Source organism: Scyliorhinus torazame, chromosome 2, assembly GCF_047496885.1.
Source record: "Scyliorhinus torazame isolate Kashiwa2021f chromosome 2, sScyTor2.1, whole genome shotgun sequence".
NCBI classification, from domain to species: domain Eukaryota; kingdom Metazoa; phylum Chordata; class Chondrichthyes; order Carcharhiniformes; family Scyliorhinidae; genus Scyliorhinus; species Scyliorhinus torazame.
This window is the reverse complement of record NC_092708.1, coordinates 35,023,586-35,039,739: the sequence shown is the minus strand read 5'-3', so window position 1 is coordinate 35,039,739 and position 16,154 is coordinate 35,023,586.

Sequence of the window (16,154 nt, the reverse complement as noted above, 5' to 3'; positions counted from 1 at the left end):
CAGCAGCTTCGGTACAGAAAGTGAAGGCTGCTGGGATGGCACCGGTTCTTATACTCCGCCTGTCAGGGTGGAGCTACGTATCAACAGCTAATGGTAAACTCCTAGGTTTAACCAATGGTCATCAGCCTCTTAGGTACAGCAATACCTGATAATACCACACTATATACGGACTGTGGATGTCCCCTTGGCAGGCCATGGCTGCGAGCGTCGGCGCCATTGCCCATGCGCTGGCGAACATGGCACAGACAGAGAGCGAGGTGGCCTAGTCCCAGAGGTATATGGCACACTCAGTGGATGATGTGGCACAGTTGCAGAGGGTGGTGGCACAGTTACAGTGTGATGTGGCGCCATCTCAGATGGAGGATGTCTACTCCCTGTGCTCCATGGCCGCAGACATGCAAACCCTGGTCCAGACGGCAGCAGGCCTCCAGGACTGGCAGCGGAAGGTGGCAGTGGAGCCTCAGGGGCTATCTCAGCTCGCACCCCCATCCCATGTGGTAACCCGGGGGCCATCAGACCTCCGAGGGAGGAGGAGGTGATGGGATTCCTGCTGGTAACTCCCGCAGGGAAGGTACCGGAACACCTCAGCACCTTGGACCTCCCCGTCTGTCCCTGGCGCATCACATGGGCAGCGGGCAGAATAGGGCAGCACCACATCATCATGGACACACAAGCAGCAGTGGGCAGACCCAGGCCCGGTCGGCCCAGAAGACGGCTGCCAACGGGGACCCAGGTTGCAGGGCGGGAATCGCAGCAGGATGCCTCCACTCCTGCTGTACCATCTGGGGGCCTGCAAGGTCGGAAAGTTAGACAGCAGTTAAGTTGGCATGGGTGCAGGGAACAGTTTAGTGACAGGGACTAGGGAACAAATCTGTACTTGTGTTGTCACATTAAAGTCCTGTTCACACCGTTACAACCTGCCGCGGTGCTCTGTCAGAAGGGTGTGAGGGATGGGCTGGTCTGGGCTGGCCAGAGAGGGGGCACGGATGGGGGGCTGGGAAATGGGCGGGGGGCTGAGCTTGGCCCAGTGACGGCAGTTCAGCCAGCGCTCACCGCTCCGGTGGCCCACCCTCACTCCCAACCTCCCCACCTCCGCCACCCCAGGGATTCAGTGGGACCGTGTAATGGAATGGCCAGCTCGCAGGCAGGGATCACCCAGGTGAACGGTGGGAAGTGCAATTGTGGGCAGGAGTCAGACATTGTCAAACGATGCGGAGCACCAGAGCTCATGGCAGAGCGGGTTGTCATCATCCTCCATCCTATGGTCCAGAGCTGCTGTTACTGTCATCCCAGCTAAGTGCTTTTTGCTGTGAAAAAGAGGAAGCCAAAGTACTTAGCTGCTTTTCATATGATGATGAGCTGTCAATCATAGGAAGACTGTTTATAATGACCCATTTGCATCTACCCGTTGGCTTGGGGCATGTAGCTTGTGGCCGCCACCAGCGGGGAACGGGCTTCAATCCTGTTCTGTGGCTGACACTTGATTTTGTGCCAGATCAAGAAACCCGCAACCAGCGGAGCGCAGCGGATAATGTGCCCCCTCATTTGAAAGATGGTAATATCGTTCTTTGGAGCAGAGGCTGAAAGTATTGAGCAACACGAATGACAATAAGCATCTCTACAATTGTCATTTTTTTATTATTTGCTCTGAGAATATGGGTGACGCAGGCATGGCTCCATTAACTTTCCATTGCTGCTTGCCCTGAGGAGGTGGAAACGAACAATATGTTCTTGAACTGTCATTGCCATTGAGAATAATGACATATGTTTGAGCCATGATGGTGTGTGGCTTGGAGGAGAAATTGAATGTAATGATATTCCCACTTTCCCAGTGCTTTCATGCGTCTTGATAGTAGAAGTGAGAATAGAGAAAGAGAGAGAGAGAGGTGCTATTGAAGCAACCCGAGTGAGTTGTTGCAGTGAATCTTGAAGATTATTCATACTGCAGCTAACATGTGCCAGTACTAATGGGGAGTGGCAGGGGGGGATATTGTGACCAATGGCAAGATCATTCATCAATTGAATTGCTTCATCCTTGCTTTCTGTTGCTGCAATCTCTATCCCAGCGAGTATTTGATTGCACTTCCGAGTTGAGCCTTTTAGATGACGCAGAATCTTTGTAGGGTCAGGAGATGACTCACTTGTCAGAGAACGTGCAACTCCTGTCCTACTCTTATGGCCAGAATCTTGTCAGCTGCTACATGATCAGCAGTGATCTCCAAGACGTTGACGATGGAGGAATTGTCAATGGCAGTGCTGTTGAATGTCAGGGGCAAAGGCTGGGCTTTCTTCTCCTCATGATAGTCACAAGTTGACACTTACGTGGTGTGACGGTTACCTGTCAATTTTCAGTCTAAATCTGAATGTTAACAAGGTCCTGCTTCATTATTAGAAGGATTGTAACTTGAGTTGCACACAGAAAGAGCATTTATGAACAGCCTCACTTCTGACAGTGGCAAGGAACTACTGGAGTCTCTGAAAAGAATTGGGCAAATGGAACTCACAAATTAATCCTGGACTGTGATGACTGACCCCCCCATGGTCACAAAAAAACTTTCTTTTTGTTGGGATTCGATTCCAGCCACTGAACCAATTTCATTTTTTACCTGCTTTCCATCCTCCCATGACTTTAGATTTTTGGGGGTTTCTTGCCGCCACATTTGGTCAAACATTCTTTTGATGTCAAGTTCACTCTCCTCTGACATTCAGCGTTTGTGTTGATATCGCGATCAAAGCTGTAATGAAGTCAAGGAGCAGCTATAGTGAGGGTGGTAATTGGGTAAGTTAGATCCAACCCTTTTTTTGCGAAGAATTCCACTTGGGCAATTATATACATTGTTGGGTGATGACATAGCTGTACTGGAATATCTTGGTGAGGAGGCTAGCTAGCTCCCATGCACAGCTCCTCAGCACTACAGCCAGGATTGATTAGTAATCGCTGCATTCTATTTACTTGGCCATGGGGATGTCTGCAGGGGGTCAAACAGATTTTGTCCACTTCGCAATGTCAGTTGATTGTGCCTGCAAGCATTCAGTCTGTTGCCTTTCACTTCACTTGTTACAAGTATGATGGGGGTTCATTCAGACAGAATGAATCTCACCACCAACCTGCAAGCAAAAAGATATTTTGATTTGTTTCCATTTTAATAAGCGATGGTGTATTTCCAAACTCCTTGGGTGGGATTCACCGTTCTCCAACGCCGTCGCGGTGATGGTTTGATGCCGGGTTTGTATCCTCCACCCCCGCCGAATTAGCGTCATCGTGTTGCGTGCCGCATGCCATTGAAACGGCGCTGGCGCTTCACCTGAAGGCCCTATCCCGATGCTCCGCCTCCGATGGGCCGAGTTCCTGGCCGTGCAGTTCTCGTGTGGTCTCAGCGGTCGTGAATCTGATGGGGTGGCTGCGGACAGTGTCAAGCGCCGCTACAGTTGGGCGGGAGCCATGCTGCTGGCCAGGGGAGCTTCTGCGAGGGCTGGGGGGGGGGGGGACTGGTGGGAGGTGGACAGGGGGTGGCCAGGGGGGCACTATCTGGCAGATCGGGTCCGTGCACAGCCGGCGCCATGTTTTACGGCGTGACTTCTGCAGATCGTCACCGTGCGCATGCATGGCTATGGACCCGGCTATTCTCCAGGCGTTTATATTGTGGGAGCCGGAAGTTTTACTCGCCGCGGCTCGGTCGCAGGGTCAGTGAGGGGTCGGTGCCTATTTTGCCATTGTAAAACGCCACAGTTGCCAAGCCAACGTCGGCACTTAGCCTCCAAAACGGTGAATCCAACTGTTAGTTTTTGTGTGATAAATTTCCGAATAGCCACACAGCAAACTCTTTTTAAAAGCAATTTCCAATTAAGGGGTAATTTAGCGTGGCCAACCCACCTACCCTGCATACTATTTGGTTGTGGGGGCGAGACCCACGCACACATGGGGAGAATGTGCAAAACTCCACACGGACGGTGACTAGGGGCTGGGATTGAACCCAGGTCCTCGGTGCCATGAGGCAGCAATGCTAACCACTGCGCCATCGTGCCGCCTTGCCCCACAGCAAACTCAGGACAGGATGAACTCAAAAGGTTAGTTTATTGCACACCTTCAAAAACTGCAGAATAGAAGCATCCGCAATATTTCCTCCGCACACATACAGTAAAGAGAGAGATAGGGAAGGCCACAGAGAAAATAAATATTGGTTCACGTGAATTCCAGAGTTCAGAATCAAAAACCAGTGCGAAATTCCTTCTCAAAGGTTGGTGCACTGGAAACCAATTATGTAAAATTTGCTTTTCCGGTGGTGTTGGCTTCACAAGATCGAATATGCATGGAGAGATGAATCAGTTTGATAGATGATGGTACAGAATTTTCAGCAGAGGCAAGGTTGATAGGACCAGTTTTCTGGCCTGGTGAGAGGGATTATAAACAGGTCCAGTCAGTTGGCAATTGAGTGGGTTGTCCGGCACAACTGTTTGTCCCTTTACCGCAGCTCCATTCATGGATGGATGTCCCTGGTGATGGAGCATGCAATTCCGTCAGGCACAATGAAGGCCTTCCGTACCCAATAGGCATTGCATTGACTGGAGTGCTTTATCGACCCCTTCAATCACTTTTTGTTTCAATGTTTTAACGTTCCTTTGGAATTTGTTTTTGTTTGATGCCGAGAACCTTTAAAGGGCTGCCCTTTTATTTTGTCTCTTAATTTAATTTATTTTTTCCAATTTGCCAAAAAATAGGATGTAAGCAAAGCATTATGAACAGGACCAGGCAGTGGGTACCTGAGGGGGTTATCCAACCTGACTGCCTGCCCCTCTACCGCAGCTCAATTCATGGCCGAGTGTCCCTACAGAGGAACCATGCGGCCAGCACCATTGAGGTAGGCACTGTGGGGATTGGAGGACATTATTGACCCTGTTAATCAAATCTTGGTTTGATGTTCCAAGTTTCCTTTGTGAATTGTTTTTTGTTTGAAGCAGTATCCCTTTGAGGGGCTGATGTTTTCACTTGTCATTATTTGAGTTTATTTGAGTAGTTTAATTGGCTAACCACTTTGCTCAAAAGAGGACTAACTTGATAGAGTTTTTCGAGGAGGTCACAAAGATGATTGATGCAGGTAGGGCAGTGGATGTTGTCTATATGGACTTCAGTAAGGCCTTTGACAAGGTCCTTCATGGCAGACTGGTACAGAAGGTGAAGTCACACGGGATCAGAGGTGAGCTGGCAAGATGGATACAGAACTGACTAGGTCATAGAAGGCAGAGAGTAGCAATGGAAGGGAGCTTTTCTGATTGGAGGGCTGTGACTAGTGGTGTTCCGCAGGGTTCAGTGCTTGGACTTTTGCTGTTCGTAGTATATATAAATGATTTGGAGGAAAATGTAACTGGTCTGATTAGTAAGTTTGCGGACGGCACGAAGGTTGGTGGAATTGCGGATAGGGATGAGGACTGTCAGAGATACAGCAGGATTTAGATCATTTGGAGACTTGAGCGGAGAGATGGCAGATGGAGTTTAATCCGGATAAATGTGAGGTAATGAATTTTGGAAGGTCTAATACAGGGAGGGAATACCCAGTGAATGGTAGAACCCTCAAGGGTATTGACAGTCAGAGAGATCTAGGTGTACAGTTCCACAGGACACTGAAAGTGGCAACACAGGTGGAGAAGGTAGTCAAGAAGGCATAAGGCATGCTTGCCTTCATTGGACGGGCCATTGAGTACAAAAATTGTCAAGTCATGTTGCATCTGTATAGAACCTTAGATAGGCTACACTTGGAGTAGAGTGTTCAATTCTGGTCGCCACACTATCAGAAGGATGTGGAAGCTTTGGAGAGGGTGCAGAAGAGATTTACCAAGTATGGAGGGCATTAGCTATGAGGAGAGGTTGAATATACTTGGTTTGTTCTCATTAGAACATCGGAGATTGAGGAGCGACTTAATAGAGGTTTACAAAATTATGAGGGGCATTGACAGAGTGGATAATCAGAGGCTTTTTCCCAGGGTAGAGGGGCAAATTACTAGGGGGCATAGGTTTAAGGTGCGAGGGGCAAGGTTTAGAGTAGATGTACGAGGCAAGTTATTTACACAGAGGGTAGTGGGTGCCTGGACCTCGCTGCCGGAGGGGGTGGTGGAAGCAGGGACGATAGTGACGTTTAAAGGGCATCTTGACAAATACATGAATAGGATGGGATTAGAGGGATACGGACCCAGGAAGTGTAGAAGATTTTAGTTTAGACGGGCAGCATAGTCGGCGCAGACTTGGAGGGCCGAAGGGCCAGTTCCTGTGCTGTACTTTTCTTTGTTCTTTGTAAATCAAGGATTTTCTCCACCATCAGGCCGCACTGTGGTGAGTGGGAATCAGGGGTAAATCTCTGCTGGTTGGAGTCACACCTGGCACAAAGGAAGATGGTTGTGGTGGTTGGAGGTCAAACATCTCAGTTCCAGGACATCACTGCAGGAGTTCCTCTGTAAGAAGTCTTACAACACCAGGTTAAAGTCCAACAGGTTTGTTTCGAATCACTAGCTTTTAGAGTGCAGCTCCTTCCTCAGGTGGCGAAACAAACCCGTTGGACATTAACCTGGTGTTGTAAGACTTCTTAGTGTGCCCACCCCAGTCCAACGCTGGCATCTCCACATCATGGCTACCAGGAGTTCCTCAGAGTAGTGTTCTAAGCCCAACCATCTTCAGCTGCTTCATCAATGACCCCCCTTCCATCAGAAGGACAGATGTAGGGATGTTTGCAGATGACTGCACAATGTTCAGCATCATTCACAACTCCTCAGATAATGAAGCAGTCCGTGTCCAAATGAAGCAAGACCTCGACAATATCCAGGCTTGGGCTGACAAGTGGCAAGTTACATTCACATCACACAAGTGCAAGGCAATGACCATCTCCTACAAGAGAGGATGTAACAACCACCCCTTGACATTTAATGGAATTATCATTGTTGAAATCCCCACAATCAACACCCTGGGGGTTACCATTGATCAGAAACTGATCTGGACTAGCCATATTAATATTGTGGCTACCAGGGCAGATCAAAGGCTAGGAATCCTATGGCGAGTAACTGACATCCTGACCCTGCAAAGCCTGTCCACCACTGACAAGGCACAAGTCAGGAGTGCAATGGAATACGCTCCACTTGCCTAGATGAGTGCAGCTCCAACAACACTCAAGAAACTCAACAACATCATAGTCAAAACAGCCCACTTGATTGCACTCCCTTCCATAAACATTCAAACCCTCCACCAGCGACAGAAAGTGGCAGCTGTGTGCACCATCTACAAGATGCACTGCAGTAACTCACCAAGGTTCCTTAGGCAACACCTTCCAAAGCCATGGCCACCACCATCTAGAAGGACAAGAGCAGCAGATACCAGGGAACCCCACCACCTGGAGGTCACCCTCCAAGTCACTCACCACTCTGACTTGGAAATATATTGCCGTTCCTTCACTGTCGCTGGGACAACATCCTGGAACCCCCTCCCTAACAGCACAGTGGGTGTACCTGCACCTCAAGGACTGCAGCAGTTCAAGAAGGCAACTCACCACCACCTTCTGAAGGGCAACTAGGGATGGGCAATAAATGCTGGCCTAACCAGCGATGCCCACATCCCATAAATGAATTTAGAAAGAGATCGGTCCTGTTGCTTGGTGGTGGGGAAGGTCCCTGTTGGAAGACTCTCTGCGTGGGAGTCCTCCCTCTTTTCATTGAGTATCTGGCATGGAGGATGCTGCATGCAGCAGTGCCCTGCAATCGTAGGCCAAGGTGCTGTATAGACCTCTAGGCCGCATGTGTTTTCTGTGGCCCGGGAAGGCCACCTTCCACATGAAGTTAGATTTCCCAAGGTTGAAGCCCCTTACTAGTTATTTGAAGGCGCCGCTCCTCAGTTCTTGGTTGCACTTCACCCCCACGTTCCTGATGTTTGGTCATCTGGTGTGGAAGGGGGGAAGGAGGGAGGAGGACTTTCTCATAACCCTGGGCCTGGCCAGGGTGGCCATCAACAGGTCCAGGGCAGCGGCCTGTCATCGACCTAAACATCTACCCCTCAATGGTGGCTATGGTCACGGCCCTTGAGGGGGAGCACACAGTGTCCACCTTGAAGCCTGCCGTGATCAATGGGTGCCACTGGAGGCTGGGGTGTATTATCATTAGCCCCGCACCCCCGGCAATGATATTTCTTTGTTTTAGTTACAATGCCCCACCAGGGGCTCTCAACCCCTCTCTTTGGTTTATTTTCTTGATTTATTTAAAAAGAGTTTCAATAGCGAAGAGGCAGCACTATTTGCAAAGAATTGTTTCTGTAGTGCAGCGGTTATCATGTTCACAAAAGGTTCCGGGCTCAGTTCCGGACAGGACAATAGTGGCCGTCTAATGGTAAGCATGTGGTCCTCTATAGCGGGACAGAAGTGTGTGAAATGCTGAGATTGGGAGTTCCAGCCTCACCAAGGGCATAAAAAGTGGCTGTTGTAGCAACGGGTTGAAGAGTGGCAGCAAAAAAGGACGAGGAGGCACAGTGGTAAGCATTGATGCCTCACGGCGCCGAGGTCCCAGGTTCGATCCCGGCTCAGGGTCACAGTCTGTGTGGAGTTTGCACATTCACCCCGTGTTTGCTTGGGTTTCGCCCCCACAACCCAAAGATGTGCAGGGTAGGTGGATTGGCCACACTAAATTGCCCCTTAATTGGAAAAAATGAATTGGGTACTCTAAATTTATAAAAATAAAAGGACGAGGAGCAATACTCAGCAAAACAACACCTAACGGAGAAGAACCTTTGCCCTTAATTTGTTAATTTGACCTTTTAATAATTTGATCTTTCTGTTTATTTGGTCATACTCAAAATGATTTAAATAGGGGATAGCTGGGACACTGTGGGTATGTGAGAGGAGAGCTGTGAGACTGCACAAAAGTTACTAAGTTCTCTCAGTAAAGCAAAGCTTGGCGTTTTGGTTTCTGCTTTACCAATTGGCTTGGATCCTATTAATAGCCGCTGTCTGATTGACATATACCCGACGGGCCTTCCCGAAAGAGGCAACATGGGTCACTCGTCAGCTCTCCAGGTGAGACCTCCGATGTCTCGAAGATTCCATCTACTGTCTTTCATTCGGCAGGAAACCTGGGCAGGATTCTCTCAGCCCAGGCCAGGCTAGCGAATTGGCGGGACGGGCGTGAATTGCGCGTGCCGCCCCGAAGCTGATCCGCTGATTCTCTGGCGAGCGGAGAATGGGCGCCATTGGCGCCAGCGCCTGTCTCAGTGCACATGCATGCATTTGGCGCCGGTCCCACTATGCATGCGCAGACCTGCGGAGCCCATCTGACGCCGACATCGGCAGCTTGAGTGACGTGGGTCGCTCCAGTGCATGCTGGCCCCCTGTCGGGGTCAGAATCGCTGCTCCTGGGGGCATGTTGACGCCGTCGAGAAACGCGACGGCGTTTACAACGGCATCAACACTTAGCCTCAGGATCAGAGAATCCTGCCCCCTATCTCCACGCCCAATTAAGAGGGTATCCTGGACACATTCCAAGCTGCGGTTGTTCCAGTTGCAGGACCCACCAACAACCTTTCCTCCCCACCGGCATCCCCACCCCTCTCCAAATTGGAACTTTGCCTCAGGGTAAAGAAATTTCAGATTGGAAAGGCTAGCTGAATGAAGACTCTGCCACCAATGGTCAAGTGGAAAACTGAACATCCCAGAAGAATGGTGAGCAAGGGAAATAGGATGGAGCAAGCAGAGGTGTTTCAAATAAGAATTTTGAAATTAATGCAAGTGGGGCAATGGAGCCAGAGATGAACAACAATGACAGAAGTGATGGGTGCACAGCCCTCAGTGTCAGAGAGCTTGTGGACATTTTTAGTGACAGAGCCTACACTTTCCATGCTATTATTGGTTGATGCTATTGGCAGCAAAGCTTTGAACATGAAAATTGTGCAGCCTATTGTTCCATAGTACATTGTCGTATTATCGGTGGTATTGCAGACATGAAGATATAATGCTGAATTTGAAGATACATTAGTAATGATTTGTACAACGTTGCAGCATGTAAGGAGGCCACAGTATCTGTGCAACATATCTTGATTTGATAAGAACCAATTTAAGATGAATCCTCAGGAGCAACAATTGCTGTGCTCGCTTGTGCAGTTGCTCTCTGGGCCTCACAAGTCTGTGACAGGTTGATTGAAAGTGTGAGGAAGGATCTGAAACCAACACTAAATAAACATGACAATAAAAGGAATTAAACATGTCGGCAGCCAATGACTGTTCCAAATATGAGCACAATATCAGACCCAATAAATGTGTCTAGTTGTCATTCTAAGTTCTACAAATCTATTTCACAGCCTCTAAATTAAAAATTATGGTAACGAAAACCTCCTGATAATTGAATTCCAAGAAACACATGCAACAGCAAGACAGCATTCCTGTTCCTTAGCATGCAACCCCAGATATGTCACTCATGATTATGAGCCAGTGCACTTATTAAAGCAGTGAAATTGATGCTAATAAAACAAGCATCTGCTGGTCTGGAAAAGTCACACTAAAGTAGCTCAAAAAAAAAATCTGCCTTTCACTCCAAGTTGTTTGCAGTATGTCAGAAACTTGACAATGTTAGGCGAGTTAGTTACATCGCTTCCACCAGTCTCACTGGGTTTGAGTTGGAAGGTGATGGTTCAAGTCCCACTCCAGCTAAAAACAAACAGACTGACACCTCAGTGCAGTAGCGCAGGGCTCCCTCGGTGCTGGATTCAGGACAAGGGGGCACGATTCATCAAATTGAAGTGACAGGCCGTTGAGGGTTGATGTCAGCAAACAGTTATTCAAACAAGGGACTGTAAAAATCTGGAAATCTTCTTGCTCAAAACACTGTTGGAGCTAGGTCACTTGCAAAATGAGATTGATACACTTCTGTTCAGCAAGGGTGTTCATGGATATGAAACCAAGGCTAGTAAACGGGAAGAATCAAGATGTGGAGATGCCGGCATTGGACTGGGGTGAGCACAGTAAGAAGTCTTACAACACCAGGTTAAAGTCCAACAGGTTTGTTTCAAACACTAGCTTTCGGAGCACTGCTCCTTCCTCAGGTGAATGAAGAGGTAGGTTCCAGAAACATATATATAAAGTCAAAGATGCAGATGATACTTTGAATGCGAGCATTTGCCGGTAATTAAGTCTTTACAGATCCAGAGATAGGGGTAACCCCAGGTTAAAGAGGTGTGAATTGTCTCAAGCCAGGACAATTGGTAGGATTTCGCAAGCCCAGGCCAGATGGTGGGGGTGAATGTAAAGCGACATGAATCCAAGGTTTCGGTTGAGGCCGTACTCATGTGTGCGAAACTTGGCTATAAGTTTCTGCCTGAGGAAGGAGCAGTGCTCCGAAAGCTAGTGATTTTAAACAAACCTGTTGGACTTTAACCTGGTGTTGTAAGACTTCTTCCTGGGAAGAATCAAGGTATAGACCAGACATGATCTAAATGAAATGGTTGCAGTGGCTCATTGGACTGAATGGTCTATATTCCCGTTCCTATGATCCCATTTCTTCATAGCCTTCTGATCGCCTTCAGTTCTGTAATCAGCCCCAGAATTCACTGTTTTTCAAACTTTAACTCGTGTTGTGATATGCTGAAATGTCGCTTCGAAGAAGTGTGTCTGAAACTACTGTCAATCATGACCACCACTGGCACAACAACAGCCGGAATTCCCCCGTCGTCAGGATTCACTTTTGCCACCGGCAGCACACCCTGCCCATGGGATTCCCATTGTCAAGCGGCAGAAAGATAGAATCCCGCGGCCAGCGAACGGCGTGCAGCCGAGTAACACGTGGCTTGGGGACAGGAGAATCCAGCCCGACATTTAATGCACTGGCCCCATGATGTGCAAGCAGCTGGACTAGGAATCAGTGGCGTCATTCTCCGACCCCCCGCCGGGTCGGAGAATGGCCGTTGGCCGCCGTGAATCCCGCCCCCGCCGAAGTCTCCGGCACCGGAGATTGGGCGGGGGCGGGAATCGGGCCGCGCCGGTTGGCGGGACACCGGCTCAATTCTCCGGCCCGGATGGGCTGAAGTCCCGCCCAGAAATTGCCTGTCCCGCCGGCGTAAATCAAAGCTGGTATTTACCGGCGGGACCAGGCGGCGTGGGCGGGCTCCGGGGTCCTGGGGGGGGGCGCGGGGCGATCTGACCCCGGGGGGGGTGCCCCCACGGTGGCCTGGCCCGCGATCGGGCCCCACCGATCCGCGGGCGGGCCTGTGCCGTGGGGGCACTCTTTCCCTTCCGCCTCTGCCACGGCCACCACCCTGTCGACCTGCGACTCCACCTTCAAGGAGCTATGAACCAGTACCCCTAGATCTCTTTGTCCTGTAACTGCCCCCAACTCCCTACCATTAACTGAATAGGTCCTGCCCTGATTTGATCTACATGCATCACCTCACATAGCTCACTTACATAAAACAGCGAAGAGACAAACTTCGAGTGCATTAAATGCTGGTATAATATCACCTCATCGCACACAGCACCTCCAAGTTTACATAGAAAATAGGAGCAGGAGGAGGCCATTAGGCCCTGCGAGCCTGCTTCGCAATTCATTATGATCATGGCTGATCATCCAACTCAGTAGCTTGTTCCCGCTTTCCCACTATGGGCGAGTTTCTCCGACCCACCGCCGGGTCGGAGAATCGCTGGTGGCGGCGTGAATCCCGCCCCGCCGCTGGCTGCCGAGTTCTCCAGCGCCGGGGGCAGGAATCACGACACGCCGGTCGACGGCCGCTGGCAGCCCCCCCCCCCCCCCCCCCCCCGCGCGATTCTCCGCCCCGCGATGGGCCGAGCGGCCACCTGTTCAAACCAGGCCGTACCGATTTCGGCGTCAAAAGGAATTTTCCGCCGATCGCCGATTACGATATCGGCGTCGGGCGACGGAGAATCCCACCCTATGTTCTCCCTGGCTCTGCGGGCGGCCTGTGGAGTCCTCGGGGTGGGGGGGGGCGGGGATTCAGCAGTTTCTGTGGTCAATAGGCTTACCACTCTCTAGCTGAAGAAATTACTCATCACATTTCTAAATAGTTTACCCCGTATCCTTAGATTGTGACCCCTGGTTCTGGACTCCTCCTCCATCGGGAACATCCTTGCTGTATCTGCCCTAGTTCTGTTACAATTTTACCGGTTTCTATGAGATTCCCCCTCATTCTTCGAAACTCCAGCAAATATAATCCTAACTGACTCAATCGCTCATCATACGTCAGTCCCATCATCCCAGGAATCAGTCTGGTAAACCTTCGCTGCACTCCCTCGATAGCAAGAACATCCCTCTTCAGCTAAAGAGACCAAAACCGCACACAATATTCCAGCTGTGGATCACGAAGGCTCTTGCAGCAAGTCATCCCTGCACTCGGATCATCAAGCAATGAAGGCCATTATTTGCCACCTTCTTTCGTGTGCACCTGCAAACTTATTTTCAGTGACTGATGTACAAGGACACCCAGGTCTCTTTGCACATTCCCCTCTCCCAATCTATAACCACGCGACAAAAAAACAAAACAGACACCATGCGCCATTGGGAACTCGGCCCATCGAGGGCGGAGCATTGAGGGAGGGCCTCAGGTGGCGTCCTGAGGCTGCCTCAACAGTGTGCGGCGTACTTCCAAATGATGCCGTTTTGGAGGGGACGGAGCAACTGGAAACAGGCAGCGCCCCCGATTTCGGCGTCAAAAGGAATTCTCCGCCCGATCGCCGAATACGATATCGGCGCCAGGCAGCGGAGAATCCCACCCCATGTTCTCCCACTGGAGTGGATTGTGCCAGTTCTATGATCCATCTGCAGTCAAAAGCAGGATGCAATTCAATGTTCCCCACCAAACAAATTTTTGCATGCATGGAATACAAGGGTTTGGGAACGCACGTACTACTTTCTACGGCACGCAATCTTCGACACACCTACTGATGAAGTCTTTGACGGTGGTGACGTACTCGTTTAGGTTGGCCGCTGAGTTCCTGAATATGGACCAGTTTCCTGACTCCAAGCAGTCGCGGAGGAGTTTTTCTGTTGCCTCGCACCGGCATTGCATGACCTTCTTAACCGTATTCTCCAGCTTAGGTTTCTGGTAATATGCCGGGAGAAGGAGCACCGTCTTGTGGTCCGATTTTCCGAAGTGCAGTTGGGGGATCGATCGTTAGGTGCTCTTAATGTTTGTGTAGCAGTGGTCAAGAGTGTTGTTGCCCCTGGTTGGACAGGAGATGTGTTGGTGGAATTTGGGCTGTACACTCTTAAGGTTGGCCTGTTTGAAGTACCCGGCCACGATGAACAAGGCCTCCGGATATTCTGTTTTGTTATTATTCATAGCAGTGTATAATTTATCAAGCACCTTTTTCACTTCCATGTGGGTGGGATGTAGACTGCCGTGATAATTCTGAATGAACTCCGTGGAAGATAGCCGGGTCAGGAGCTTCCTAGGCTGGTTTGGGCGCTCCGGGAGCCGGGCCCTTTGTCACGCGAGGTCAGAGTTGGACCTCCGCGTCAGGCCTCTTCCACTTCCAGGTGAGGTCAGGGTCAGGTCGCCGGAGGAGGCCTTCCGGGTCGGGTCCTGTCGGATCATGTGGGTCAGCCCGTGGACGTCGGAAGATCTTCAGACCTGGAGTGCGGAACTTCACAGTCAGGTATTCCAGGTCCAGGGAGCAGTAGTCACGTGCGAGCACCAGGAGGAGTTGATGAGGATGCAAACCCCACCACCCTTCGCTTTGCCTGATGACGCCTTGCGGTCCGTCCGATGAATTGAAAACCTTCAGGTTGTATAGCACAGTCTGGTGAGCAGGGATGAGCCATGTCCATGAAACGGAGCACACAGCAGTCTCTTACTTCCCTCTGAGATGTAAGTCTAGCGTTAAGCTCATCCAGTTTGCTTTCGATCACTTGGACGTTTGCCAGGAGTATGCTGGGGAGAGGAGGCTTGAAACTGCGTTGCTTTAGTCTCACTGCAGAATGTCGCTTTTCCATCGCTTCCTCGGTTGGCGGCTGCTTCCGGGTTGTCCCGGGTACCGATGGGAGAGATCTGACCTTGTGTAAGGTAAGTGGTTGCGTCTGGTGGGGTTCCGGGCACTGGTTGCGATTTTGGGGTTGCGCCTGGCAGGGTCGTGAGTGCTGGTGGCGATTTCGGGGTCGCCGGGAGAGCATGTTCACAATCCAGTCAGGCTCCCGAGTTCCATAAAGACGCGTCTACGTTTCAGCGTGCTTGAGTATTCATGTGGGGTCTTTTCTGTTTTAGGGGTAGTTAGTCTGTGTTTGGGTCGCTGGCAGTGTCTTTCTGGGTAAGTTGGGCAGGTCACGTGTTTGGTTACAGCGTTAGTGGTCAGGTCAGATGTTCCTCGAATCAGGCCTGACAGTAGGCCTGGTCGGGCCTCAAGGTTGATTCTCCTCTTCTCCATCTGCCAGCAAGTCGGGGCGCTGGGCAGGTCTCTCTGGGTCGGGTCAGGTCAGGACTCGTGGTCAGGGGCTGGGCTGGTATTCCGGGAGCCGGGTCAGGGGCTTCCTAGGCTGGTTTGGGCGCTCCGGAAGCCAGGCCCTTTGTCACGCGAGGTCAGAGTTGGACCTCCGCGTCAGGCCTCTTCCACTTCCAGGTGAGGTCAGGATCAGGTCGCTGGAGGAGTTCTTCCGGGTTGGGTCCTGTCGGATCATGTGGGTCAGCCCGTGGACGTCGGAAGATCTTCAGACCTGGAAGTGAAGATAGAAGAGAAAGGTTAGAGATAATGTTAGTGTTAGAATTATGTTTCAAAAGATTAGTATGCTTATAAGAGATGTAAGAAGAAGATCTGTGGGAGATAGCTCGCAGCCATCTTGTAAGTTAAAGTTATGTCACTCTCCATCTTGATGAAGAATTGTGTCATATTATGGTCGCTGGTTACTGTTCAGAAACTTCAGCCAATATTTCAGGAGATTTTCAAACGAAGAACCAAGGGCCGATACTTGCCATGCAAAACTAGTTGTAACAAATCAACAGGCTATTTTTCACTGCACCTGGTCTTCTTTCCATTGGCATTCAAAGAACAATAGTTCAAACGTCTTTTGGAGACCTGTTTCACTGTTGCTTTTATTTGGTGTGAAAACTTGGCAAGGTTTTATATGCACTTCACTCCCGGCAAAGTTTTTTCAGGACTTTAAACCATGATAAACAGCTTTCATATTTACTAAATTGG